General features: G+C 39.9%; 1 long non-coding RNA gene across 1 annotated transcript in view; it reads right to left on the bottom strand.

Moving 5' to 3' along the window:
* Nucleotides 1-25,778, bottom strand: part of LOC310674409 — a 188,631-nt gene that overhangs the window by 17,348 nt on the left and 145,505 nt on the right. The window contains exon 7 of the long non-coding RNA XR_014509568.1: nt 25,518-25,609. This is a non-coding gene — a long non-coding RNA (uncharacterized lncRNA). The remainder of the gene's footprint in view (nt 1-25,517; nt 25,610-25,778) is intronic.

Raw genomic sequence — 25,778 nt, forward strand, 5'->3', positions numbered from 1 at the left:
CAGATAACAAACATGCTATTGGTTTTTGTCTCATGTAACATCTTTTTGGTCCTACCAAGTAGTTCTACCAAGGAAAGAAGCTGAGTCTTTTCTGCTGACAGCAGTGACTTATGAGGCAGATCACCAGAGTGTAAAATATGTCTATTGTTCAGGAATAATAAAGGGTGGGGGCGCAATAGCTTTACCAAATGGCATCAAGAGGGATTGCAAGAAGCATGGTTGCTAGTTCAGCACTATTTAGGCATACAGTGAGCAGCAGGACCAAAATGTATCCTGATAGCATCATGGATGCTGCTAGAAATTCAGCAGCCACATGCCCACACAATGCCTCGTTCTCCTGCCATGCCACAATACCCTCCAATAAGGATGTTAGATTTCCTTTCTATCATGTATCAAGTGGCAGACACGTCTTACAACAGGGGTAGCCCAGTGCTCTTGATCCTTATGGAAGACAGGACATTGCAGCTGACGTTCAGGATTGGTGGTCGTACGACAGCACACAGAGTGTAGCAAGGACTGAGAGGATGTGGGGGGAGGGGAGGGCTCATTTAATCTCACTGTAAACAAGTGGTACAGTGACAATAAAGTATTTCTATTTTTCTATTTCTTATCTCCCCCACCCCTGTGGACCAACTTTCACAGGTAGGAAGAACTACCTACTTGCCCCTCATCTGATGTCATAATTATGTCAGGTGAAGGATGCCCCTACACATTGGCCGGGGGGGCGGTATAGTTCAAAGGGCAGAACTTGGGAAACTTGCAAAGTCTCTGTGCACCACTTGCCTAGCACTAAGCAACTGGCTGATGGTCAGGCACTTGGGAAATGCTTTGCAAGTAAAGTAATGGGCCTGGAAAGCTCCTTTCAGCCAATCCACCCTTATCTGCCCCACACCTGATATCATAGATAATGTCATAAATAAAAATTATTTTTAAAAGTGTATCATATATATACTGTGTTTTTCACGTTGTGAACTGAGATCTTTGGATGAAGGGCAGTATACAAATCTAGTTTAAAAAATGATAATGATAACAACAATGATATTTGATGTCAGGTATAGGACAGGTGGGCATAGCATGTTCAAAGCATCCTTGTGGGTCTAATTCGGTCCATGGGTCAGAAGTTCCTCATCTTTAAAGAACTTACAGACTCCCCCTAAGTCAATGCTGCCTGATGAAGCCATAGATTTTGAAATCTTTTATAAAAGTGAGAACATATCTCTGAAAGACATTGGCACTAGGTCTGAGGACTATATTTGGATAGTAAGTACAGTTATGCAACTGTTTCTGGGACTTCTTATTTTCCACACCACAATTAGTTGCTGTCCTATCATTCTAGTCAATCTGCATGTTATGGCTCTAAACTTACATGTTTCTATTTTATTCTTATGTGATTCGTTTTATGAGTGATTTTGCAATGGAAAACATGGCATACAATTATTTTAAATAAATTAGATTAATGGCTCTAACACATTTTTCAATAGAAATGTGTGAGGGCTGTTCAACTGTAATCCCTGCCTGAAGTGGCTTATTCAGACATGGAGAGCTCATTTTCCCTTAACCTGCATGATATACCTCTAACTCAAGTTTCAGCCGAAGTAAAATTTTAAGTGATCTCCCAAGCAGGGCTGGTGTCCTCCAGTGAAACATCTGAAGAATTTCAACAGACAGCTAAAAGAACTTTGATATGACTGACAAAATTTCTCAGAGGGAAAATGCACATCTGTAGTTGTCGTTCCATTCCACAGACTGAAATAAATCTAGAGATTCTTCTGAAGTGAACAAATCTGAAGTGCCAGGAAAGTTTTAAAAAGAAGATCAGGAAAGAAATTATCAGAGCTATTGTATGCATCCCTACTTTTAATCACAAGAAGTCTCTTAAAACAGTGCAAATCCCTATTTAAATGACCAACGCATTTACAATTTAATCTTAAAGAACTGAGAAAATATATCAGGCTTTGGCTTTTCAGAACATTTCGTTCACCAGTCTTGTACAATGCTATGTTAGAAGTAAGACCCTGAGAATGATGACAGGCAGGTTCAAAGAATTCCTAATCCATTCTCCCATAAGTCACTGGGGTTGGGGTTTCATTAAATAAAAAAAAAATGCTTATGATAATAATACACACAAAGTACATACTTTCTCCAACATGTATGTTAAAATGTGTGCATTGTGCTGTATACCCATTAAATCCAGAACTGCTTGCTAAATACATATATTGAAGACAAACCTTTCCCCTTCCCTTTCTACATCTGACTTTTATTTGAAATGTTGCATTTGTCTGTAGTGAGCCCACATGCTGGTTCATGTCCACATAACTCATCCTTTAGTCATAGACTGATGTGACATGGGGTAATAGAAAGTGATACATTGCTTGAATTTAAAGAAACATGGACTATTTCTGGATGTGCTGTGCAGTATGAGATCTGTATCAGATTTGAAACAAAGGTAACCAAGCAAGCAGAGCACTGAGACATCTATAGCATCCATTAATCTGTATATAGTATGTTTTCTCTTGCCATCTACTTCTATTTGCTTTGTGAAATTTTAAGCTAAGGCGCACATACAACGGAGCTCTGAGTGCCATTTAGAGGGCTTTTTACTGCATTGCTCTTCCACACAGCAGTAGAGGATCCATCTTCTGTAGGCTAAAACTATTCCTTTTTACAACTTAAAAGTATTGACACCAGGACAATATTAATTATAAAATGTATATAACTAAGACTAGAATTGCATGTCTTGCTTTCATAATGGGTTGTCGTTTTTAAAGTGAGACAATAGGCAACCTCTTAATTTTGCTGGGTAGGCAATGGGTAAGCTGACAACAGTATGAATTAGTTCAACATTTTCCTATCATCACCACATTTTATTTAAAATAAGAGTCCACCAATGATGAGTTTTTAACATGAATGCTCTTGTGTGTACAAGAGAGAAGGAGGGAAAGTTAGTACTTGAAAATGACACACATTTGCAATGGATCACCATACTTTTTTCTTTTAAAAAATAAAGTGAAACAACACATTGCTATGTCACTAGACACACTTATTTGGGAGTAAGTTTCAAAGAACTCACTGAGACATACTTCCAAGTAAACATACTTAAGACTGGGTGACAGCTTCTTAAAAGTGCTGCAACTGTCACTATAGTTAAAGCCAAAACCGTATGCCACAATAACGTAAAGGGTGCTAGTCCTGTATTCAGATGAAGTTGTATCTCATTACCTTCAATATTAATATCCTGTAGTCTGCATATTAATCTATTAATCTATTCAACTGCAAGACTGATTTCTTTACTCTGTGTCATATAATCACAACCACATATTCTATGGGTGAATTTATCTCACGCAATGCTATTAATTTTAGTTACAGACTAGAAGAAACACATCACATTTATATTTCTCTAGATTCGAGGCAAAACAGACTTTTTTTTTGTTTCATTGTCACTATTGCAAAAATGTAAATTAGTTTTTTAGCTGTGTTCATCTACTACTTAATGTATACATGGTTCAAGCCTTGGAAGTAGAAGGGTGAATGGAAAAAAACCCAAGATAAGCAAAGGTTCCAGAGAACTGTGACTTGGGACCAAGACCCCTGTGAATTTGTTATCTTCCTGGCCTTGTTCAAGCTGATGAAATGGGCATAGAGTGAGCTAAAACTTAGGAAAAATCCTTGTATAAATTCTTCCACAGCCCACATTAATGATAACAACCCTGCCCTTGCCTCACCTATAATGACATGAGCTAGGAACGGTTGAGGGAGTTGGGGAGGTTTAGCCTAGAAAAGAGGAGACAGAGAGGAGATATGATAGCCATCTTCAAATATTTAAAGGGCTGTCATGTGGAAGATGGAGCAAGCTTGTTTTCTCTTGCTGTGGAGGCTAGGAGCAATGAATTCAAGTTACAGGAAAGGAGATTTCGACTAAACTTCAGGAAGAACTTTCTGACATTAACAGCTGTGGAACAGACTCCCTAAGGAGGTTGTGAAATCTCCTTTGGAGATTATTATGTACTGAGTTGAACAGGATCCAAAATGCAGCAGTCTGATTGGTCCTAGAATAATAGGATTCAGAATGCAGCAGTCTGATTGGTCCTAGAACGATAGGATTCAGAATGCAGCAGTCTGATTGGTCCTAGAACAATGCAGCAGTATGATTGGTCCGCAGGAGCCACCCAATCCAGCTCCAGGTGGAAGTGAATCCGCAACCTGATTGGCCTACAGGAGAATCCCGGAATTAGCCAATCACGTGCAGCCCATTGTGTAAATAATGTATATAAAGCAGATATTGTGGGGGAACTTCCATTCCTCCTAACCACTATGAGCTGAATAAAGAGCATGCAATCCACTCTCGACTCCAAGTATATTTCAGAGATTTTTAAGCAGATGTTGGATGGCCATTTGTCATGGATGCTTTAGCTGAGATTCCAGCATTGCAGGGGGGTTGGACTAGATGACCATCGGCGTCCCTTCAAACTCTTCGGTGTGATGACTCTACGTTAAGGACTTACAGAAAGTATATTATGTGTCTCTGCTTATGCTTTAGTTCAGTCAGTTGTGCAGCTCCTTGATCAAACAACCTTCAGGATTGCCTTGGAAGTTACCAAGAATGTGAGGGCTTCTTTAGGAATTATACACTAAAGGACACATGTAGAGCTACTGCATTAGGCCAGCGGCCCACGTAGTTCAGCATCGTGTTCCCACAACCTTCCTGCTATTTACAGGAAGCAGAGAGTAGGAATAAGACTCAGGTACCTAAAAAAATAAAATAAAATTGCACATCTCTCTGAGCTGTAGATGATGTAGGTAAAAAGCTTTTCGTTTTCATGCGGTTTAATAAAAGGTTCTCCCTCAGTGAACATGCAAATTCTGAGCAGAAAATTGAAACTCATGATAATTAAGTTCAGCTCTAATTTCTGTATTAATAAAGAGAACAAGATCTGTACACATATACAGATTACATAAATTGTTTCCCTTTTTTAAAAATAGTGTCTCATGATAGTATTTGTGAATATTAATTAATTATGATATATACTGGGGGAAATGTCGCTGTTGAGCCGAGCTGTGTGTGGGTTTCTTTTTTAAGGCATTAAAAAGAAAGCAACAGTGCAACTAAGAATATATGTGGTTGTCATTTCCCAATCTTTTTAAAATGCAGATATCTACAGTGTCAAAACAATAAATATAAAATGCAACATGACCTGTGAATGAGAAGTGTGAAAAAAGCTGAACAAAACGAAAGCATGAGTGAAACATGCATCAAGAGACGCAGATACCTAAATATATAAATATCACAGAGCAAACAGCGTCCTTCCACAACCAGACAGTCATGAGAATAATAATGTGCTAGTTCTTTCAGGATCCAAGGAGCTAGTGAAGTTGGCAATGCTTTCAGCCTAAAAGGCATCCTGGAAATCTGTTGGGAGATTGGGAGCTGGCAAGGTGCAGAAACACGGTGTCAACCCACAGTGGTGTAATGAAGACAGACAAAAGAAATACTCCCCAAGAGGAAGATTGGGAAGGATTACATGCCATGTTTCCCCAACCAGTCCATTTTTAGCAATAATAAAAAGCGGAATTACTTTGTACTATGTTTCAAGATTGTTTAAAATTTACAGTGCACTCCTATGTATTCAATTAGCTTTGACTCTGAATAGATGCACTGAAATTTAATGGAGGTAAGTTAGTCATGAACATTAATTTCAATGAGTCTACACTGAATAAGTTGAATATCCCCAGGCAGCCTCTTCAGTCCTCTGTGTAACCAAACCAGGAAGCTGCAACCATAGTTTCCTGTGAAAACGATGACATATGGTTAATTGCTTCCCAATTACAAATCACACCAGGATTCGGAAGCCAACTTACAAATCATGACTCCGTGTCCATGCTTTCCTGCTTCATGTGCAATGGGGACCTATGGTTCACCACTTGCAGACGCACACTGCCAAGGCATCCTCTAGCTTGTTAAAAGCCAGGTTTTGATCCCACAAACATGGCCAGTCAACAATTTAGCACCAGTCATTGCTGCCAGTGTTTTCTCCTCACGACCATGTCTCAAACAGCTATCAAGCTATGGTCAAAATGTTATGACTTCTGCAATGTCCCTGGTTTATGACCAGAAAACAATTTAGCATCAATACTGTTTTTGTTTTTGTCTTTTCTGGGTTTCTTTTCCCCTCATTAAATATGTAAAAGATTTTTTTAATCAACATGGGTTGTTGAAGAAACCAAAGCCTTGCTAATTAAATTGAAATTTATTGTATTGTATAGTATGGCAGATTTATAGTACAGTATAAGGAAAGAACTTGGTTTAGGCATATAATTTCAAGATGTAGGAAGACACAAGGTTTGATTCAAAGGTGCTATGTGAAAGTAGATATGAACTCTTCTCTCTTCTCTTCTCTTCTCTTCTCTTCTCTTCTCTTCTCTTCTCTTCTCTCCTTCCTTTCTTCCTGTATTAACCATTTAATTACTCACTTCCTGGCTAGAAGCAAAACATAAGTTCGAATCCAAATTTGCATTAGTGGAAGGGTGCTTGTGCAGCAGGGCTTTCTTGTCTCTTCCTCCCACTGTAACACCCTGTGTCCCTGAAACTATCTTGCTGCCCTCAGGTGCAATGGAGGACTCTGCTTTTGTAAATAGACTGGGGTGGGGGGCACCATCTTGTCCTTCACCTCATATAGCAAAATGCCTTCCTCTCCTTCTGAAGATTCCTAGTGGATTTTGCTTTTTGGGAAAGAAGGTGCATTCAGAAACCTTGGCAATATCAACACACTATTTTGTAGAGGGAAATGTTTTGAAAATGAACTTCTAGAGCAGAATCTACAAAACTGAAGGGTAGGCTAGTGTATGTTTGTCAGATTTCAAACAGAGGCACCAGGATTATATTTTTTTTATTTTACTACATAGGGGGACTGGATAACTCTTGATGCTGACAGAACACTTTGTGTATTATTTACCAACAACAAGGGAGACTCTGTCAAGCCAGAATTCACAAGAGCAAGAGTTGACTGAATTCATGGCATAGTGTGGGAAAATTACCTCAGCACAAGTCTACATTGCTGATTGTTCCTTATGCTGACATTTCTGATGCCCTGAAAGTTGCTGTGTTCACATCCTCTGCTCCTAGTGTCAAAGAACACTCTCAATCTTCACATGCCAAGATGAGGAAAACCTACTGCAATGCCCAAAAGACCCAGCTCCTGTCAAATATATTCATTTAACACTAGCAGTCTGGGTTGTGGAACTGGAGTGTTAGGAGGGGAGGAAAAGGCAACAGCTTTGGAACAAAAGCCTCTACTGTCACTTCCCCAAGTACACACACACACACACACACACACACACCACTGTGATTTTAACAAGGTTTTTATTAAATCATGTAATACCACAGAATTAAAATGCTGCAAGTCAGATGCTGAATAAAAATATGCGTGGTCATACCTTGGATAAACTACTCATCTTTGCATACAGACTGCTCTTGAGGAGATCAGTGTCATTTTGAGTTATCATTCAAGTGTTAATTTGCTACATTCAAGTTGTTATGTTTTACTGGCATAAGTATAAGAGGCGATATATACTTGTTTGAGTCAAGTCCTCTCAGTTCCCCTGCCCCTTGTATATTTTCCCTCCCACCCACAATTCCCAATGCATGCAATCACATCCAACAATAAAAGGTGTGTGTGTGTGTGTGTGTGTATGTGTGTGTGTGTGCAGGCGTGCAGCAATCACATCCAACAATAAAAGGTAGCAGAGTGTGTGTGTGTGTGTGTGTGTGTATATATATATATATATATATATATATATACACACACACATATGTAAGTGCAGCCTGATTCTTAAGCTGCTGTGATAGCTGAAGTGGCTTTGAAGCCCCCAAATGCCTCTTGTCATAAATTTCAAGAAAGAAAACTGCACTGGCTTTAGGGGGACAAACAACTCCACATGCCAGAAATAGCTACACCCTTGACAAAAGCTGCACATACATTTATTATTTGTGCTTTTCAGCAAAATGTATTTAGGTTGCGCGTGACGTTTATTTCGGGTGAACTGAAGTATCTTTTATGTCAAACACTTCTGCAGCCAAAAAATGGTGGTGATACTTCAGTACCTATTTGGTTCTTATAGGCTACTTATAGAAATAGTTACGGAAATGGCAGACAATTTCACAAGGCCTCCCAGACTTTCTAAAATAAAATGATGTTAATTCTATTCAGTCAGCTGTGTTTCTCTCATCCAGTTTGCTGCGTATTTTTGCCCAGACCCCCAAAAGGTTTGACTTTGGAAATGGTATCAATGTTTCATGCTACTTTGTGGCTTTATTTTATTTTTCCTATCTTATAGATCAACATCATATGCCATTCTCAGAAAAAATGCTCCCAATTATTATTTCCCCCACAGGTGCTAAAGGCACATTTGTTTGACTTGCTAAATTCTTTAGTAGCACCTGAACAATGGTTGCCCTTATCCATTCACAGACAGAAGCACAAAGGCTTTGCATTCTGAATGTCCCAGGAACAACTCACAGTATCTCCAAGAAATACTTCAGTCTGAAACTGGAGAGCTGCGGTCAGTCAGAGGGCAGCAATTTGGGCAGCTCATGATCCCTCAGAAGTTGTCGGACTACAAGTCCAACTATCTCTGTCCATTGGCCCTGCTGGTTGGGTATGATGGGAGTTCAACAACATCAGGAAGGCCACAAGGTTCACCATCCTGGGTACAAACAATATTGTGCTAGATGAACTAATGATCTGTTTTAAGTCTCAGGTTCAACCCCTGGTATCTTCAGAAATGGCTTGAAAAGACTTCTCTCTAAAAACACTGCATAGTTGTTATACCAGTCAGCGTGGACAAAACTGAGGTAGCTCAACCAATTAGTGGTATGACTCAGCATAAAATGCCTTCCTGTGTGTGACTTTTTGAAAGAAGAAGAAGAAAAAAATCACTGAGCAAAGGTGTTATTGCCTGGCTAAAGCATCTTCCCCTCCACATCCCCTAAAGGGACACAAAGACAAAGATTTATGCTTTTTTGACAAGAATTTCCACATACATAGCCATCATTTCTGAACTAGTTTGGATGCTTTTCAATATACAGTGCAAATCTATTTATCTAATTACCGTGTAAACTGAGGAGAATTTTCAGAGAACCAGAGCTATGGGGCTGTTCCTTAAAAATGAACAGCTTATGGCTTAGGTACAGGCTTCCCTCCAGCAGAACTTTGTTAACTAGATGCTCCCACAGGTGGAAGGAGAGCAGTTTTGGAGATTCCTGCTTCCCCTTGCACTGCTTCGCATCCTGCCCAATCTGCTTTGAAGAACCTATGGATATTATGGAACAGCATGAGAGGTGGTAATGACGGCAGAAAAAAGGGAAAAACCAAAAAATATTACCTCCCCTCTTCTACCATCAAGATTCTCCAGTGGATCCAAGTCCCTACCACAGATTATTTTTAATTAAATCAAGATTGCTAAACCCACATAGTGAAAATGTCCCTGTGGCTTTAATTTCCTACTAATTATCCTTAAGGATGAAGTCCTATGAAATATTATCCTTAAGGATGAAGTTTAGGAAAATAACCATTAGTTGAATGTATCCCACAGTTTTAAGTTCCTAGAAATACTCTGGCATGTGGTCCAAACATACTTCTTTACATTCTGGAAAATGTTTGAAAGACAAGTTGACCCAGATCACCACCAGCTATGATCTCTGTACTCTCCCTTCCCCTGAAGTGAACTGAAAAATCCCATCATTTTTATTTAAACACCCCCTCCTAAAAAACAAAACAAAACCTACAATATAAAGGCATATGAATCAACCCACGGAAAGAGAATGGTGGCCAATGATAAGGAGGTTTTAAGGATCATGGAGGAATTTCAGCAAATGCAGTTATCTTGGTGTGCATTCATTATCCAACGAGAAAAACAATAGCTTCCTCTCTCATACACACACACCATTTGAATATGATTGCTACCTTCTCTCTCTCCGCCCCCCTCAGGGCTCCTGACCCTTTAACAGCTGTATCTTAAGGCAGCAATGTGCATCACTGCATCTCTATGAAGAGACAAACCTCCTTAGCCGTATTTTTGCCTGTTATCCAGCTGTGAAGCAACACAGAGCTCTTCCATTAAAATGGTGATAGTTCTACAAGTAGAACAGGCTTTTCTTGTGTATCTGTGCTTTGTCTTCTCCAGCATTATTTTACCATCCAGGAACATAGGGGAAGAAAACCCAATACTGTATAAAAATGCACACCCAATGCATACAAATTCAGCCGTGGCACAGTTGGAAAACTAAATCTTCTGACGGGGGAGGGAGGAGGAAGCAAAGCGGTGTGACAGATGGAAAGGTCTCAATGGATGAATGGTACTACCACAAATAAGTAGCAAGCAGCCAGAGGGAATCAAATAATGATTACAGAAGAAAAATGGTGGTGGGGGGGGGGAGAGAGAGAGAAGGGTTCCCTCAGACTAAAAATTCTTGTTTAACAACGTTGGTTGCAATGATATGCATTTAATTATATAACCTTCCCCCAAAATGCACACCCCCATACACACACACACAGAGCCAGAGAGAGAGAGAGAGAGAGAGAGCAATGAATAAGATAGCTGACAAGTGAGGCTGTGTGGACAATATAAAAAGCTCAACATGTCCTTGGAGGGAAGGGAATGTAGTCCACAATTTGTACTGGCATGCCCCCAAACCTGAACAGATTACTTTCTGACGATCAATATCTGTAACCACCAGAGGCCTGTTGCAAAGTTGGGAGGAGGGAGGGTGGAATCAGCTTCCAAGAGACCAGGTCCCAAGCTTACATTTTATTTTTGCCACTGGGTGCTGAAGTAAGAGTTTTGGACAAGGCTCATTTTTCATCTCTTTATGAGGCTGTGGATTGAATATGAAGTTTGCTGACATGTTCCAAGGGCTTCACTTGGCAGGATTCCTGTCCCACATACAAAACGCTGCTCCTATCTAGCCCAATCTTACATCCGGGCCTTTGCCACCAGCTGCCTGATAAATAAGCCCCATTATATAGGGTGTTCATATGACCATTGTCTCCCATGCACATTTACCTACAGGGGAGAAATGTAATTAAAAAACAAACAAACTATTTTGCTTCACGTATTTATTTACCCCACCCCTTCCAGACTGCTTCATTTTAGCCACAAAAAGGTTCTTAATATGAAATGTAAAACGATGAGCAGTTGCATGTATATAGGAGGTGAACATTTTGCAGGTGATCTACAGTTTCCATTCTTGATTGCAGTAATAAGTCTTAAGAGAAATATAATTGAAGGCTTTCCCCAATGGTATAATTCAACCGCAAAAAGAATTAAAACCCCTCTGACTGCTGTTATTGCTGCTTCCATTCTTCTAAGTCTCCAACTATCCTCTGCAATTGGGTTTTTCTTATTTGCAATCCCACCTTTTCAGTTTTTCCCATTTTAGCCTAATTTGCTTTTCTGTCTTACCACAGTTCATTATTCAATCAGTGAAAAGTGGGAACGGTTTTGAAGATGCACTGATGACATTTCTCCTTTCTCATTTCATTTTCCTGAAACTAGCTAGCCCATCAGGAAGGAAAACAAGATGGAAAGCAACAGAAAATCTAAGTAGCTTTTTAAGAAACAGAACAAGGAAGAAAAAAAAGCAAGCAAGCAAGAAAGAAAGGGGGGAGGGAGCCTGTATTATTAATAGGGAACTCTAGGATGATGGATGAAAAGAACAACAATATCCTTTAATCATAAAGCACTAACATTCCAGCAGTGCTAGTAAGTGAGTGAAGCAATGAAACCATTTGAGACTTAAACAGATGAATTAGGAAGGGTTCCACTGTGGATTCCTGGACCAATTTCAAGGCAGTAGCCTGATTAACTAATGCATAAAAAGCAAGTGATTCTTCCAATCAATAAGCTTTTATGTAAGCATATTTGCGTTATAACATTTAAACACATGAGACAAGTGAAGAACCGGGGATTCCACAAACTGGCTAACAATACAGAAGCATTTCCTAGAGTCTGGCCATTTCCCATATACACACAAATACTTTCCCCCCTTCAAATGTATTGTTTATAGTCTGAATGTTCTGTCTTTAAGTACTGATATGCTAGCAGGTCACAAAAATTGCTTGTGACAATTCTTTTTTTAAAAAAAAAAACATGTTCAAAATTATATTACTTTTCATAATAATAATCTCACAATGAAAAATACAGATACATGTAGTGTTATATTTTGTTTCTAATGGGGAAAAACTTTTAGCTATAAATGAATCAGAGCCTTAATTTCAGAAGTTAATATAATGGGCTATTTATTGCTCTGAAGCAGAAGTTACCGTACTTTTGATTTCATTTGTGCTCTACAATGACACCACTTTAAGTTTATATATGGGGGTCAAGTTGACATTAGGAAATATCAAACCATTTTGAAAATCATGTACAGCTCCATAAACTAGTTATGCATCATATTTCCCATTGTGGCCAACCGAATGTGTCTTGGGAAGCCCATAAACAAAACATTCTGTGAAGAAATACTGCCTGTTGTTTTGTTGAAAAGAGTTTCAACGGATGATTCCAGGTTCTAGTGTTTTGAGAGAGGTGCTTCACCAAATCTCAAATCTCACCAAAAAAGCCAAGTCTCCAAAACATCTGCTCCAACTCCAATTCACAAAGCAGGTGATGCCATCTTGTGTTCTTTTAGTGACTCAATTCCAGCGCAGCTAGAGAGGCATATCATCTTGTGAAAGCTCCTGCATCTTTCCTCCAGGTAACATCTGCAGCATTATCCTATACGGTTAGCCATTTGCATGGATAGGTAACATACTAGCAGCAGCAGCATGTGTTACTAGCACATTATAAAACCATCTTATCCATTTTAATCACACATGTCAAGTTTGTAGACACTACTGGGAGAAGGTATGAAATCACAGTATAGCAGCAACCATGTTACTCCAAGTAATGTATAAGGAAGGCCTATGTCACATCTTGATTATTAGCTACTTTCCTGAGGTGGATACTATCAAAGTCATTGTAACCTATTTAATTAGCCCACAGACTAATCATAACCATAAAGATATGACAAAAATGATCTGGTGCCAACTTATAAGTTCTTATGTATAGAGGTTAAAACACAAATATACAAAAACAATAACTATAGATAAAACAATTATAAAACAAAATAGCACAAGAGAAGAGCAGTCTGCTCACCCATGTGGTGTGACAGCTTTGATGGATGGCAAAGTGAGGAATCCCAGGATCGGCCTCCTGTCCTGGTGGGTGGAACAGGCGTAAGCCTGTGCCACCAATCAGGAGCTGGATCTTAGCCTGCACCTGGTATTGGCAAATGGGGGTGCAGGCTCGGGTGTGGGCTGGGCTGGGAGGCGGAACTGATGGAGCAGGAAGGCTTCCCTCAGGTCTGTGTCCTGGCCATTTAAGCAGCCTGCACCTGGAGCCCTTACCTGTTCTTTCCCTCGCCAGGTTCGTCACCCATCCTCCCTCAGTTTACGTGGTTGTTTTATGACCTTGCTGTGGCTAAGGTGGTCGCTGTATTCTGGGTCCAGGTAGGGATTTGTCCACAAGGAATTTTGGCTCCAGCCTGTTGATTTTGCCTACCTCATAGGAATCATCACAACTTGGTTGGGCATTGGGGCAATCTCAGGCTTGGATAGAGGAGAGGTTGTAGTCTCTGCCTGCCCCTCCAAATGCTGGTATTTAATTGCCCCATGCCCAAGCCAAACGTATTTTGTCTGTATTCAATAAAGTTTTGGCCTGTTTTGATCCAAAACCCTATTTCGGTTGTCTTTGATTTCTCTGGGGGTTGGGGGCTAGGGAGCCCAATGCCTGGGCCTGCAAGTACATGTGGATCTGCACACATTAAAGCTTCTTACTTTATTTCTTCAAGAAATGTCATCCTCAAGGCACATCTCAAGCTGCATTTTTAAGTCTTCCAAGTTTAAAGAAGAGCTTGGGATGCCACATAGGGGCTGCTTTGGGGGATGAAAATAAAAGACACCACAACAAGTGCATTGGGCTGTACATACTTATGCATAAAAAGACTCCCTTCAAATATTGAGATGTCTACCACACATATATTTTCAGAAGGGAAAAATATATATTCCATGAACTAGAGGTAATCCAGTACTCCCTTAACCATAATTCTTTGCAGCTGCTGAGTTCCTGGTGTTCTATTGTAGGCCACAAAATCTTTCAACATTCTGCAATGGGGCAGCTCCATACTTCAGCCCTGCACTGTGAAAATTAACCTTTCTTTCTCTCTTTGACTATTGTCACAGGAGCCCACCCGGCGTGAAACTGTCAGGGCAAGCATAGATCAAAAACCTCTTCCCTAAGGGAAACTGCTTTGAGGTACTAAAAATACTGAAAACCACCAAGAAAAACGTTCCTTTTCTTTTTGAAATTTCTTCCCCTTTGGAAGACTTTGGTTTCTTTTTCTCCTCAATCCTTAAAAAAATAAAAAATCTCATGAGCTCAGAAGCTGAATACAGCATTTTATTTTAAAATAATGAACACATTTTCATAAATATCGAGGACAAAGCAACTAAATCACCAATATCTGTCAGCTTCCTGCAGAATTTTTTTTTCCTATTCTTAATACAGTAAGGTAGGTTTGGTCATCTAATGACATTTGGGACATGTCCTTTAAAAACCCAGTAGTACCTTCTGTGCTGGGTGGCAACCCAATCAGCTGTATAGCACAGTAGGCATTGAAAGCTTATGGCTTTGGAGAACACTTTATTGAAAGAGTCTCGCAGCATGTAATACACAGTCTGGCAGTGTATGGGTCAGTCATGGCTTCCAAAGCATACTCCAACATTACTAACATATGCTAGGCTCTTTACAATAACTTTGTGCCCTGATACACAAGATCTCTGGGGACCACCAAGTAAGACAAATAATTTCATATTTATTAAATATTTTAAAATGTATGGCCACTGCTGTTCTAATTATTGTTGACATTCTTGCTGGCCTTCCTGTTTAAGACTCTTTAACCTCTGCACTCTCCCTTAAATTTATCATGGAACAGATAGCATCATAACCACAAATGCTTCTCATCCAGATCATATCCTTTTGTACTATTACTTTTACCGGCTTCATTCTCTCTTATTTTCACTCTAAGCTTCTTATTTTTACTTGCAAATAACCCCATCCATGGTTTTGCTCCTTAAAGTCTAGTGTCTCTATATCAGTGGCAGACTTTGGGCTTTAACATTTCAGCAGCACCCATGCAACATCAAAATCCACCCTCCATCTCACCTTCCATTGTTCTTCATCATTGCAGTGCCCCCTGTGGTGCCCTTTCAGCTCGGCACCCAGTGCAAGCGAACCAGTCATGCTCCCCTAAATCTGCCTTTGCCTATATAAACTCTTCTTTGGACCTTTGTTCAACATGTACCAATTTTCTACTTATCCCAGTATTAGTTTATTTCCCACCTCCACCACTTTCCGCTTGCATTCCAACCACTGGGGTATCTTGGTATTATATTCAACTGCTTTCTTAAGGCACATCTCTTCACACTAGGTTATCTTGGCAGACCTGCCTCCTTTCCTTTCCTTTCCTTTCCTTTCCTTTCCTTTCCTTTCCTTCCCTTCCCTTTTCTCTTCTTCTTTTCTCTTCTCTTTTCTTTTCCTTTCCCCACCATGTGTCTTATCCTTAAGTTTTCATTCTTTGCCTCCTGGCATGGCCTTTAAAAAAACAAAGAAAGCCCTTTGCACAGCACTTAGCAATTTTACATTCAATTAAATAAATACTCAAAGAATTCCAGAGTAATTAGTCTCTGGACCAGAACAGGATTTACTTTATAACATTTTTTTTAACCACAACTCTATAGATTACTCAAAGTGGTGCATATTTTTAGGAACCAACTTATTTCTGTAAGTGTAGGTGTTTTCAAACTGTTTTAAATACTGCATTCTAATCTTCTAAACCACATTAGGGTGGTGGGAACTTAGGGTAATTGGATAATAATAATAATAATAATAATAATAATACAAAATAAAAATGTAAAATATACACGCTCACTAGAAAGTAATATAGGATACATAACTGATCAGTGACCTGACTTTTTTTTTTAAAAAAAGAAAACATTGATGTATCATAATCAAAGGCCTTGTTAATGTGTTATGATTTCCTCAGATTCTAGGCTTGAGAAAGCCTCCTGAAACAATCACACCAGAATCGCTTGTTGCTGGACTGATTACCTGGCCTCCAAAATGTGTGCTGAATCATACAGCTTGAAGGGAAAAGCCACAAGAAGGTAATCACATCTAGATATCCAACACAAGGCAGCAACTTCCAAACAACAACTTCTCACAAGTTAATCAAGAACACAAAAGGAATATACCATGTGCAGTTATGTTTAGCGGTTTGTGGAGAAACCCACTTTGGTCTGTGCTTGTACTTATGCAAATCTCAGGTGTTCCTTGAGTACTCAAGAGGCCTCCCTCTTGGGTATGGCTTGTGTCATTTTGGCAACATAAGGCTGCATCTGTAAACATTGCTATTGTGGGGAGTGATGGTCTCTAATTCATTTACCGTGGGTAGGATTTCCCCTAACAATCCTTGCAAGCAGAAGCCCTGCACAATGGGGCTTTCCCCCTTTCTCCTCCCCGTTTCCTCAAAATTGGCTGGGAGCGACAGGAGAACCCCCCAAACAACACATGCAGAGAGGGGAGGCAGATCATTCTTCTTGGGAAGCTGATGTGCTTGCACAGACTGAATCTTTGTAATAGTGTGATGTCGTCAAACTCCGCCTATTGTTTTGTGTCTTCATTTTAGGTGTGTGTACACTCAGTAAACACAATTAGATCACAGCCATTTAGGAAGCACAGCTACCAGGTTAAATTTCCAGCACGTATGACCTCAGTCCATTTCATTTGCTTCAAATGCAGAGGTGACCATCAGTAAAGCTGTGCCAGAGACACACTGTACTAGCTGAAATCTTTCAACCCATATTCAAAGGCACACATATTACAATAACCAAATCCAGCATTTACCAGTGCATGGATATGTGTGCTCAGAGTATCCCTGTCCAAGAGTGGAAACAACTGGCAAACCACCCACCACTCCATGCCACAGAAGCTACTTGATCTTCTAGCAACAAAACTGGATCCAAGCTGCCGCAAACCTGCTCCCTCAAGGGCAGTGCAACCCTACCCAGAACTGGTTGCACACCACTTTGCTAATGCTGAGTTTACAACCTCTGTTTCACATGCATTTGTGAAAGCAGGAACTCTCCTTCCTGCTGAGTAATCTGGAATACACTCTTAAGAGCTGGTCCTCAGAAAGAATCACTGTGGAGTAAAATAAAATTGTCCCTACCATTTAGTCTGGAAATCAAATCCACTATGCCTTTCGGAAGAATCTATTGCTTAATGTAGAACATAAATTCAGTAAAGGTTAATTGGAAGCATTAAACTGAAAAGGTTCTTTAATGAATGCATGACTCTCTTTGCAATAGACTATTTGGCTACAGGAACTGGAGGTTTGGGGCTGTGTGTTAGGATTATTATTTTTCACTCAACCCTGTTTAAGAGCTGCCTAACTTTGTACATTAGACAAATTCTGTACAGAGGAAAATAGGTCATCACCCATCTTCTCTGTGGTGCACACACGCCACAGAAGGGTTCTGAACCAGAAAAATGAAACCTGTCCAATGTTCTAAGTCTCTCAAACTGACATGCAGCTTTAATATGAGCAAGTATAAGATGATTTATTTTCAAATCTAATACACAAAGTTCTGGATGTAATTCTGTTAAGCAGTTTTACATTTTGCCGCTAGGAATTTCCCCCCTCTATGTTAAGCTTTAATATCCTTTCAAATGCATTAATGTATCCCTGGAACAGACACTTTAGAGACTCCTGCATGCTTTGAATATTTCCAGGATAAAAACAGCTTTCGATACTCAGTAGGGCTTTATGTACCACCTTGCTGGCACTAAACCTTGTAAAACACTGAAGCAAATGGCTCTTTGCCTATGAAAAATATCGAGGGAGGGAATAATGATTTTGTTTTGTTTTCCCGGCTGTCCTACGTAGAATGTGAAAACCAAAAGCACACTCCTACACACACATGCATGTGCACACACACTTATGTACTGAAAGTTTCATGAAATCAATGGGACATTTTTGAGTAAACATGGTTAGCATGGGAATGAGAAAGACAGGTGCTATGTTAACACTATTAGAAACATTTAAAATGATATTGGGTGAATACTGAAATAATGTATCAACACGTAATGTAATCACTAGGCATGCAAGTCCCTGGTAAGTTGTTAGTAGCATCTGAATCTCCACTTTACTAGGGTTGCCATATTTCAAAAAGTAAGTTGAGCTTAGGGTGATGGGTTAATAATAATGGGAAATCCTGGACATATGGCAGCCCTAACTTTACCAAACCACTGGACAGACTGTGAAGCCAGATTCCACAAATTACTCAAGGCATATGCAAAGAGACCCTTGGGAACTTCATATCATAGATCAAAACTAGGACCTCTTTCCACAGAGAACCATGTCTGTAGTGTCTACCACCATGTCAGAGGGTTGCCCGAAAGCCTAGCTATACATCTGGACCAGGATAAGCACCTATTCCTTCCTACAAATCAGTGATTGCATGAATCACAAGCTTACTATCCTTCTGATCTGGGGATGAACCAGTGGTTGGGCACATGCCTTGTGTGCAGTTGGTCCCAGAGTCAATACTTGGCATCCCTGATTAAAATACCTCAGATACTAGGACTCAGAAAGATGCAAAGCCTTGAAAAGCCACTGCCAGTCGGAGCAGACAATACTAAGCTAGATGGACCAACAGAATGTCCTAGGATAAGACAGCTCCATGTGTTCCTATAACTTTACTGCAACTTATGCTTCACTGTTGATTGCCTGCATTTTTTTCTCTTGCCCTCTTCCATTTTACCACACAAACAAAATATGACTGAATCAAATAGATGCAAAGGGTAAGATCAGAGTTGGTGTGGATTAAACCTGGGACACATTTCTGATTGAATTCACATTCTTCACATTTGGGGCCTTCACTACAGCAGATTACAACACTCCATTACACCATCAAATATGCCCTACCTTTAGCTACCGTTCTATTTCTATTTCCAAAGTTGACTTCTTGGCCAACAGAAAAAACGATGACCGAGTCCTTTACTGTGTTTCTGTGTTAACAATAAGTTTCAGGTGTTGATAAAGGCTCTTCTGTATGGCATCTGGCTGAACTGGACAGGCCAGTGGCCTGATCTTCAGCTCTTCTTATGTCCTTGTGTTATGTTGCTAGTCAATGCATGAGAAAATAAGTTAGGCAATGGTAACATGTACTGTACAGTGATGTGACCAAGAAGCAACCCTGATTATATATGACCTGTAATTTCATCAGGACCTGAAAAGAAAACAAATGAAAAATATAGACCAACAGAAGTGCACCATGAAATCCTCAGCTGCTCTTTTCTGTAGGCACTGGAAAGTGGGTGGTCTTCCTACTGTGTGCCCCCCCTCCACCTCTCCGTGAGCCCAAGTGGATATACCTGACTATATAAAAAGGGACCCTTTGCTCATGCTTATGTAATTCTCAATATTTTTTGTGAGAGTTCCCTTTCTTCTTTTTTTAAAAAATCCACCTAGTTTTCTATGAGAGGATTTGATAAGTCTCTAAATTAACCCATAGCGATTACCCCTACCACGCAATTCACAACTATTTTATTAAAGTAAGATTAAAGATAATACTTCATTGGTAGAAGTAACAGCAGCATTAACCTCTATTTACCTTGACAGAATAAAGCTTTAATACAGCACAGCGAAATTTAATTGAAACAGATAATTATTTTAACATAAAATTTAAATGGAACTTAATTCCTTATTCTGTATGTTTAATACTTTAATATTCGTCATTAATATCTTTTTCTCCCCCTCACTTCTTTAGCATGCATGTAAAATATCACAACTTGGTCACATTCACTTTGCTTATCAAATACTCTCGGATTTATTTTCACTGGGGATGAATAAGCACAAAAATCTGGGTTGCCAAATCACATTTTTTCCTCCCTTGTCTACCGCCACACTTCCCCATCCCTTGCCCTCCCAAATCATGTCCAAATTTTTTGACTGCTGGATTACAAAAGATTCTTGTTTGTTTTATATCCTGTGGCTTTATTACATCAGACAAGCATCAAAGAGGCAGCACACATAGGACTGAAAAATAATACAGCTGCACTTTGCTATGGAGTGTTCTGTATCTGCCTGTGTTTTGTTGTTCATGTAATACTTTTCAATAAACAAAGATGTCAATCAACTTTCTGTGCAGTGCATCACATTTCAGATTTAAACCACTTCAGACACATAGCTGCCCCAAGCTCACACATTTAACAGATAAAAATTCAGCTTTCTGTCAAGGCAGAATACAGTATTGATTGGAGACTGTATTTAGGCTAGTGTGCCTGTTGGAGCTGTATTATCTTCAAACTCATATAGTGCCCATTGTAGAGGTGTAACACAAAGTGCATTTTGTTTCTAGTGTAAACTCTTTTTCTCACAGCGCCACATAACATGAACTGACTAGTGCCTTACCTATGGTACATTTATCCAAGAATAGTGGAAAGTGAAGGACTGAGAAGGTACATACCGAACTTTGACTGTTTGATATGAATCTAGTGTGTTGTGCACCACCTAATTCAAACATTGTTCATTTAAAAAGCATGGCTGCACAAGTCCTTCAGTTTAATGATCCAAGAGCAAAACATGTCGTACAAGCAGCACTTTAAATAAATACATCAGCTGTGTACTAAGAGCCCAAGTATTTGCTGTGGGCCTATTTCTGTGCATATGTGGTAATTACGCAGTGAAAACGTGGGCTGTGATTTTCTCCCTTTAGCAGCATGCTGGACTACTCCCCAATATAGTTTGCTATATCCACCTGAACCTCTCTTGGGATTGCCAAAGGTTAGATGCTATGTCACTTCTAAGCTACTGGGAGATTGGCATACAATCCCAGTAAATCTCCAACTAATTGCATTTGAATTTTAGGTGTCACATCTGGTTTTGACCTCTGAAGGTTGACAGGAAAAGTTTGACAGGTCTTAAAGTGACTCCTGACTTCAAAAACACTTGTTTTAACAAAACAAACAGCTCACAGCGCGGCCTCCATGAAGTCTGCGTGCAAAGGACTTCTGCCCATGCTACTTCCCGGCCTCCCCACACAACAGACAAGAAGCAACCCTGGGGCCCATGAGGACTTTGTGGATTTTAAGTGAAAGATGCTACCAAGAAGATAGCACCATCTTATCCTGCACCTTCTACTCCACCCTACTCACCAGTGGCTTGGGAGGGGCAGGGTTCGATTCTGTAAATAGAAACGGACCACTCCATTCCTTTAGTTGTAAACAAGTGCATCCCTTTGCATCTCCAAACCACTGGACTAGGGCATTAGGTGGCATGCCAGGAAGAAAGGTAAAAGAGGTCACTTATGGTGAAAAGAGAGAGAGCACTGACATGCATAAAATTTGCATATGCTAATCCATATGTATAGATGCAAAATTAGAAATAATTACTATAATTTAAATACAAATGCAATACATCTCAATGTAGTAGGGCAGGCTATGACTAGGTGACCTGTATCCTTGCTCAGTCTTGCGATCCAGGTGTTTTCAAAACTGGACTTGGGTCAGACAGCCCTTCAAATGGAGAGCTGTCCTTTGTAACGTAGGACACATGGCCATCCCAAAAGAACACCTATACAATTGTGTTGTTCTTCTTGGCAATAGCACCCTGGCTATGGAGCACTCTGCCCTTCCCTAAGGTTCAGCTAGTAGCAACTTTAACTTTTGGATAAAAGCTTTCTCTTCTCACAGACACTTCTGGTGTGACAGGGAGCCTGCATGGTGGCAGATGACAGACGTCAGACATTTTACTAGATTGTTTTCACTGTGAGTTCTGTTTTTACTTATTTTATTTTGGTTTGCTGTTACCCACCCTGAGATCCGTCCCAAGGAAGAGCAGGATATAAATTCTATAAATAACAACTTTTTCAGTCATACATTTGTATGTTAATGATGGCAGTGAGAATGATGAATGGGAAACAGCACAAAACAAGAGTAAAGACCGGATACATGTGTCTCCCTCTCCCTTTCAACAGGGCAGAAATGATACAGCTCACAATTCCTTAGCCATTAAGGGCAAAAGGGTAAGGATATGCTTATTCCACAAGGCTGAGAATTGTCAGTTCGTTGGACCTGACTTTTGGCCTTGCTGTCCCCCACTCCACCCCACCCCACCCCACCCTCCAGCCATACTGCTGCTGTATTGCCTTTTAGTTTCACTACAAAATCTACACACAAGCCCCCCTACCCTGTTTGCCACAGAGTTAAAGCTTTTCTGTATTCTACTTTGCATAAAAAAAATTCACGAGCATAAACTTTTCCAGGCTTTTTACCAAGTCTGAGAAGTCTAAATGTGCAATTTCAACAGCGTTCACAGACATTTCCTTGACAGCGCAAATAATAGGGAAGCCTTTGCTTGTGTAGAGCTCTACGTGTGCACGGGAATTCTGAAGTTCACACTAGCATTATAGGATACAAGGGCTTGGGGCGAAGGTCCATGTATGCTTCAGTATACCAAAAGCAAGCGACACTTTTGAGTAAATGCTCTTTTTTGTGGATGGGGACAATATCCTGCTCTGATGCTCTGAACCTTGGGCCATTACATCAGTAGATAAGTTTCTGGTTCACTGTGATATTGAGGAGGGGGGGGGGGAAGAATCTATAATGTTCCCATTGGCCTTAAAAGCAGAAAACATCAGGAGTAGCTTGTTAAATGAATTTAGCAGCAGGGAAGCCTGCAGCTCATCAGCTTTCTCTTCCTCAAAAGCAGGTACTTATTGCAGTAAAGAGGAATTATTGCTTAGGATCACTGGGTATGGAAATGTTTTTGGGTTGTTGATTTTTTTGGGGGGGTATAATAGTAGGGGGGGAAGGGAAGGTTTAAAAAGGCTACCCACGTCCATCGCCTGCTTTGTTTCCAGTGCTGGAATATAAGAGTTTCTTACAGTGTACATATTTCATTTTTATTTGTCTGCATTACTGTAGCTGCAAAACAAACACAGTCATTTTCCTATTTGCCTATGGAACAAATTAAAGCTTATCCTAGGCTCAGAGTGGATGGATTTTTATTATTATTACTACTACTCACACCATTCAATGAATGCATGACAGCCATTTGCTTTACCAGCAAATATAGCACTGTATCTAAAAATGAAAATGTCATAGATAATCCTTGTCTTGTTTCCTTCAGTTCCCTAAATATTAGATTTAAGACAAAAGGCTCAGCACAGTCTATTGGCTCTTGATACACAAAGAGGCACCCATGTACACCTAAGGCTCCCGTGCATGAAAGGGCCTCTCTACTTTCTTTCAGGAGCAGATCAGAGGCACATCTTTGTCACAATGGTCATATTAGCCTCCCGTGATAAACTGAATGCATCTTTTGAAGTCGATGTACATGTTGCTGACTAAAAGTATTAGTCCCGTATAAATAGATTGTGGCCTATAACTTCCAAATATAACAATACACATCATTATGTTTCACTGGTATTGCAAGCAGATACACCCTTCAAAAGTTTTGGATTGTTGATCTGCTTTATATCTTTCTGGGGATGAGAGAAATTCCTAGCAAGGAAAAAAATGCAGTAGTATGCAATTAAATGGATCTTCACTGTATTTATCTGGCACGTCTCTCTTTTTCTCCCTTTTATTGGCCATTGTTTACGGTGAATCAGGTTTTAATGTGTGTAACACTCCAAAAGGTAAGCTAGAAATCTTGTAAATAGATAGATAGATTTATCTGGACCAAGAAAAGAAGTATCCAAGACTATCAAACTAATTCCTCATTCCTCTGCTTGCTCCTGATGTGCTGATAGCATGCTAGAGTGAAACACACACAGCACAAGCCAATGCATGTCTAATCTGAAAGTCCCATCAAATACATTCGTACTTACTCTCAGGTAAGTGGACATAGGGTGGTAGCCTCAATTTGCTGGGAGGGATACATGTTTCTTTTATCATCCGCTCACATCTACCTAAAATATTAAGGGTTGTATCCAACATTATTCCTATTCAGGATAATAGGACTAAATCTGGATGCTACCCTAAGTCTCCTATCATCTTTTTCCCCCTCCAAAATATGGATGCGCTTAAGCCATTGTGCATAATTCAAATCTCCAGGACCTCATAAGCTGCACCCAAGGATACTAAAGGAGCTTGCAGATGTAATCTCAAAGCCTCTGTCTATAACCTTTCAGAATTCTTGAAGAACAAGTGAAGTCCCTGCAGATTGGAGGAAGGCAAATGTTGCCCCATCTTCAAAAAGGAAAGGAAAGAAGACCTAGGTAGCAGTCAGACTGTGAGCACTTAGAAAAGGATGCTGTGATTACTTAAACACAGCATGGGTTTCTCAAAAACAAATCATGCCAGAACAATCTCATTTCTTTTCTTTTTTTTATAGAGTTACAAGCTTAGTGGATCAGGGGAATGCTGTGGACATAGTGTATCTTGATATCAGTAAGGCTTTTGACAAAGTTCCCCATGATATTCTTGCAGAGAAGCTGGTAAAATGTGGGCTGGATAAGATTACTGTTAGGTGGATTTGGTTGAGTAACTGAACCCATATAGTCCTCCTTAATGGTTCCTTATCATCCTGGAAAAAGTGACAAGTGGGGTTCTACAGGGTGAAGGAATTGAGGGGATGTGCATCAAATTTGCAGGACCAGTAGCTAGCACCACAGAAGACAGAACTAAGGTTCAATATTACTTTAACATATTGGAGAACTGAGCGCAAACTAACAAAATTAATTTCAATAGGGACAAATATAAAGTTCTACACTAAGGCAGGAAAAACCAGCTGCACAGATATAAGATGGGAGTCAACTGGCTTGACAGTCATGCATGTGAGAAGATCTAGAGGTCTTAGTAGAGCACAAGTTTAACGTGAGTCAACAGTGTGATGCAGCAGCAAAACAAAAACAAAAACCTAATGCTATTCTGGCTACATCAACAGAAGCATAGTGTCCAGGTCAAGGGAAGTAATAGTCCTGCTCTGTTCTGCCTTGGTCAGACCACACCTGGATTATTGTCTCCAGGTCTGGGCACCACAATTTAAGAAGGATATTGACAAGCTGGAATGTGTGCATACTCTTTCAGTGTATTCCTCTCTTCGCCAAACATGCCCCTTCAAAGCTGGCATTTGTGGAATAGATAAAGGCAAACAAATAGTATTGGTTTCTGAGCGAGTTCAGAGGGAAAACACAAACCTCTGATATCTATAAGAACTTCCCTATTCACTTCCCAAAAGGGTAAATTTGCATTCATGAAAATAGATGAATATGCGCTGCCCGCCACTGGCAGTGAAGTGAGCAGGAAAGCTTGGTCATTCCAGAGGTGTGCATTCTTTGCATCACATAGTCAACACTCAGTGAAGAATAAAAAATAAGCAAGCAATGTATAATATTAGCAATACTATACTCACTTACCTGGGAGTAAGTCCCATTATACTCCATGGGGATGATATCTGAGCAGACTTCTCTAGGATTGCATTCTTACTGTTTCCATGGTGGTTGTTTTCCTGTGTGGCAAACGTGTGTAAAGGATCAACATGACTCTATCTTGCAATATGTACAGATTTAATTATACAAAGTTAAAGGAATATTTTTAAGGCAACCATTCAAGGCATGAAACAAAAGGCCCTTAGCACATCCCAGAAGTCCTGCTGTTGTTCATTTATAAATTATTTC

This window comes from Podarcis tiliguerta (assembly GCF_965153285.1).
Source record: "Podarcis tiliguerta genome assembly, chromosome: 3".
In the NCBI taxonomy this organism is placed as follows: domain Eukaryota; kingdom Metazoa; phylum Chordata; class Lepidosauria; order Squamata; family Lacertidae; genus Podarcis; species Podarcis tiliguerta.